Here is a 4,424-nt window from a genome sequence, read left to right as displayed (position 1 = left end):
TAAATCAGCACTACTATATTCAAGCCAGTCAAATCATGATAAAAAGTACAGAGACAAGAAATCCATAAAAATAGTTTACTGAAAATCTAGAACAGCAAAGGAAAAAATGTTCTGCTCAATACCTCGAGTAGTACCTTCCCCAATGGCTTCAGCTTTTCCAGACATCATGTCCACATATATAACACTTTCATTGGCAATCAACCAATGGCCAAACACTTTATCATTTAATCCTACCATAAAAAGGAAAATGGAAAAGTAACAATTACCTTAAAGCTCCACTTTGTCTTCAGAAACAAAAAATTTGGCATTTGAATTATTCATCAATTTCAGACTAAGATTTCCACCTGACAGATGCAGTTAGTATGGCTTTTTAAACATTAATTCAATGTTGTCTTTTAGATCTAGATTTCCGAAATGGATTTGTGAGTTTTAGTTGTGACCAACTGAAAATTAATGTAAAATTTTATCATACACCAACCTTCTACACTGAAGCTGAGCTGACTACCAAGGTGGAGGACTGGATTCCGAGGGTATAAATGAGAACCAACTGAAATCTGAAGAAATTCACAATTTAACAGTGATTTTAAATTGCAAAGAGAACTACATAAAAAATACCAGAAAAGGATTGCACTGAAAGCAGAATAAAAAAATTAAAAAATTGAGGACTTATTTAAACATAATCTCGAATTATTATGAACCCACTGAACTCATTGAAACAGAGAGAAAATCATAAATAAGCTCACATGCAGCCCAAACTAAAATTATCCATGTAAAACAATCTCAGAAGCAGAGAACTAAGTGATTCAAAAATAAATTTCTTAGAAGGTTTTAATTTATAATTGCAACAAATAACTATATCAGCCATTAGATCTGGCTTCAGCATTCACTTATAAAATTCCAAACCTTTACTGCTTGCTGCTTGTGTCATCTAGCACAAACGGAAGCCTCTCCTTACACATTCAACTGTATTGTCCTCAACAATATCCTAGTTCTAGACATCTAGTATCTGGTGTTAATCTTGCACCACTATGCAGGTGTCTGCAAAGAATCAAAAAGGTCAAATGCATGTATGGGTGCATACATGTGCGCACGTGTGTATGGTGAATGAGAAAAAATGCTACAAAGAGAAAAGGGTTTTTAAGTAAAAATGACTGGACTAGTGTTTTGAATAAATTCCATTACTGCAGTTCATAAAGATAAAATATTTTCAGGACATAATCATGCAAAAGTAGACATTTTCCTGTAGTTTTCTTGTACAATTTCAACACTCTAATATCCTATGAAAGAAAGGAATATCTTCTTTTAAAGGCACAAATTTCCAGGATTTGAAGAGGGTCAGCAGTTACAATAATGCAGTCCGACTTCTGCAGATTACTGTTGAATGATACTCGCACAAGAGCTCTACCATGTCGCACTGCCTTCAATCAGGAATAAGAATGCAGGAGTAAGAGTTATGCTATGGCCAGGCAAAAGATAGTTAGAAACATAGCTAAGACTATGCATGTGCAATATATTTATGTGCAGAAGATGAGAGTGTCCACATGAAAATACTCAGACCAAACAGAAACATAAAAACAATAGACATCAACAAACCTTAAGTTGGATATTCCCATTGCCATCACTAGTGACATTAATGGAGACAATATCAGGATAGTTAGTCTCAGCATTAAAGATAATAGCATTATGAGCCTCATGGAAAGGGATTCCTGTTTGAGAGCAAATTGATGAGAATATAGCATCAGTCTATCAGATGCCACCATGAATGTGCGGACTAATAATTGATAAATCACATTAATAAAAGCTAATTACCTAGGATATCGTAATAGTTTATTGGAAGATCAAGTTCAGCACCAACAGCAAGATCAATTCTGTGAACGTCCTTGGTGGTTATTCTTATTTGAGACACCTTAGTCACAAAATAAAGCACACCAGTGCATTAGTAAGTTTTTTTTTTTTTTTTTTTTTTTTTTGAGCAGGTGCATTAGTAAGTTATCAAGCATTGAAAAAGTGTCAAAAATATATATGCAGATGTCAAAAAGGTAAACATGTAAAAGCACAAGGATCAGTCCAGATCCAGATAACTACACATAAATACTACAAATAACTAGTTTCAGACAAGCCACTAAACAAGGCAAAAGATTTGATGAAGTGTAATGAGGAGGAAGGATCCAGGTCATTGGTGCTCCAAGAGCAAGAGGAAGATCAGGTACCACCCATAAAGATGTAGATGCAGTGTAAGATATTGACTGTGAGAATGAACCAGAAGAAATAAAATCACAAGAGAATGATACTGCAACTTCTATTCTGCCGGAAGATCTGAAATGGAGTCGTAGATGTTCATGAAATCAAATAACATGAATATGGAAGAAAGGTAGTAACCAGTATACACTAGATGACAAAATAATTTAGCTTGGACTGCAACAAAATTTGAGTGAAAAAGCAGAGTTTACAACTGCACAAGTGATGGTCCCGATGAAATATGTACAAGTGGTATATGACATCTTCTGGTAGTACTATATAACATCTATCAACAAATGTGAGCATCCTCTCTTCTGTGTTTGTACTAATGCTATATAGCATCTATTTTTTTTTTTTTTTAAAATCAGCAATGCTATATAACATCTTTCAATAAAAATGAGCATGCTTGCTCCCCTCCTCTCTTCTTTGCGGACAGGCAAAAAAAAGTATGAAAATTATGATATTGGGAGAAATCTCACCCTACAGATCATAGCTTCAAAGAAAGTTTATTGTACAATGTTGCTCTGGGGTAATTGAAAGTGTAATGTCTAGACTCTAAACTTCAGATAAAATTCAAATTTAGAGACATCAAGAATTCTCATCATTGCTTAGATTCATGGACCCATTTCAATTCTCATCATTGCTTAGATAAAATTCAAGTTGTTTAGTAATTAATAGTAGTAATGAGTCATTTTGTAATGCCTATTAATATATGAAGATATGAGATGATAAAAGGGAGAGAGTTGATTCAAAATTATTTGCAAGTGTGTCTTGCTTGGAGTAAATGATTCCTCCTTCTATCAAGCGTGTGGTATGGTCGCGTCGAGTGGCATCCACTACCCCTTGGTTGAGGGCATCCAGGGCACTATCCTATCCTAATTCCTTCATTGCAGGTCTCAGCCTGCATCAGATTGGTATCAGAGTAGGAATTTCCTGTTGTGGTGTCATTTTTTTTTTTTTTATCTTAAACTCTTCGTATTCCATCTCCTGTTCTTCTTTCAACCAACCATGCCTCCATGACAACAACGAAACAACCACAACATCAATAATGGTGATGTGCATGCAGAACTTAATAAGTTGAGACAATCCAATCAAGCACTTCAAGAGATGATGAATGAACTTCTCCAGCGAATCCCAACCCCTGGAAACCAAAGTCAAAGTGAAGGAAGTAGGCGATCTGGTTATCGTGATGATCTTGATTTTGATGGACATTCAACTACGTCTAGTGCTGTTCCAGAACCAGCCCTTGTTAACCCATGGTTTATGGATCGTTTGGCTCGTGCTTTAGAGAACACCGATTGAAGTATTCAAGTTAATGTGCCAGATTTCGAAGAAAAACTCAATGCAGATGCGTATTGTGACTGGATTACATCATTAGAATCCTTTTTTTATTGGAAAGAACTCTCAAATGAAAGGAAGGTGCAATTTGTTACAACAAAACTAAAGGGTCATGTGCTGATTTGGTGGCAGCAATACCAGCGAAGCAAGGATCAAAGGGAAATCCCAAGGGTCAATACTTGGGCAGAAATGAAGGTAAAGCTTGATGAGAAATTTATGCCTCTGGGTTATGCTCAAACACTCTACCAGAAGTCCCATCAACTACACCAGCGATCTAATCAGTCTGTGGTTGAATATACAGAACAATTTTACCAACTTCTGAGTCGCATCAACTTGCATGAGACAGATGATCAACTTATGGCACGGTATGTTAGCAGATTGAAATACAACCTCAAAGGAGAACTCATGATGCATTATCTTAGTTCTCTCGAAGAATCTTACCAAATGGCTTTGAAAGCAGAGGAGAAACATAAGTGGAGTTTATATCGAAAACCAGAAAGTTCAAAGATTGTGAAGGACAAGAATAACAAGGTTGGTACTTCTATGTCAAAGAATTCACAACCACAACAAGAGAGAGGAAAAGATCGTGGGAAGGGAGCTTCATCCTCCTTCAAATGTTTTAGATGTGGGGAAGTAGGACATAGAGCTTATAAGTGTCCAAAAAAGAAGGCTGCAATGCAAAAGGAAGAGACTACACGCTGATGAATGGCTATTTTTTTTAAAGGAAATCAAATATGCCTACCTGAAGGTTCATTAAGGCAGTTAGTTATGCAGGAGTTACATAGTGGTGGACATTTTGGGAGAGACAAAACGGAAGTTCTTGTTCGACAACGGTATTTTTGGCCAAG

General features: G+C 36.1%; 1 long non-coding RNA gene across 1 annotated transcript; it reads right to left on the bottom strand.

The window, feature by feature from the left end:
- Positions 1–1,347: 1,347 nt before the first annotated feature.
- Positions 1,348–2,422, bottom strand: LOC145790748 (uncharacterized). The gene is made up of 3 exons (XR_014329865.1): positions 1,810–2,422; positions 1,594–1,706; positions 1,348–1,418 (listed from the first exon to the last, which is right to left on the bottom strand). It is a non-coding gene; the product is annotated as an uncharacterized LOC145790748 (long non-coding RNA).
- Between the last annotated feature and the right edge of the window lie 2,002 nt (positions 2,423–4,424).

The sequence above is a fragment of the Camellia sinensis genome, chromosome 1 (assembly GCF_055761805.1).
Source record: "Camellia sinensis isolate YWXY chromosome 1, ASM5576180v1, whole genome shotgun sequence".
In the NCBI taxonomy this organism is placed as follows: domain Eukaryota; kingdom Viridiplantae; phylum Streptophyta; class Magnoliopsida; order Ericales; family Theaceae; genus Camellia; species Camellia sinensis.
Note: the sequence above shows the minus strand (reverse complement) of the source record. Positions and strands in the feature narration are given on the sequence as shown.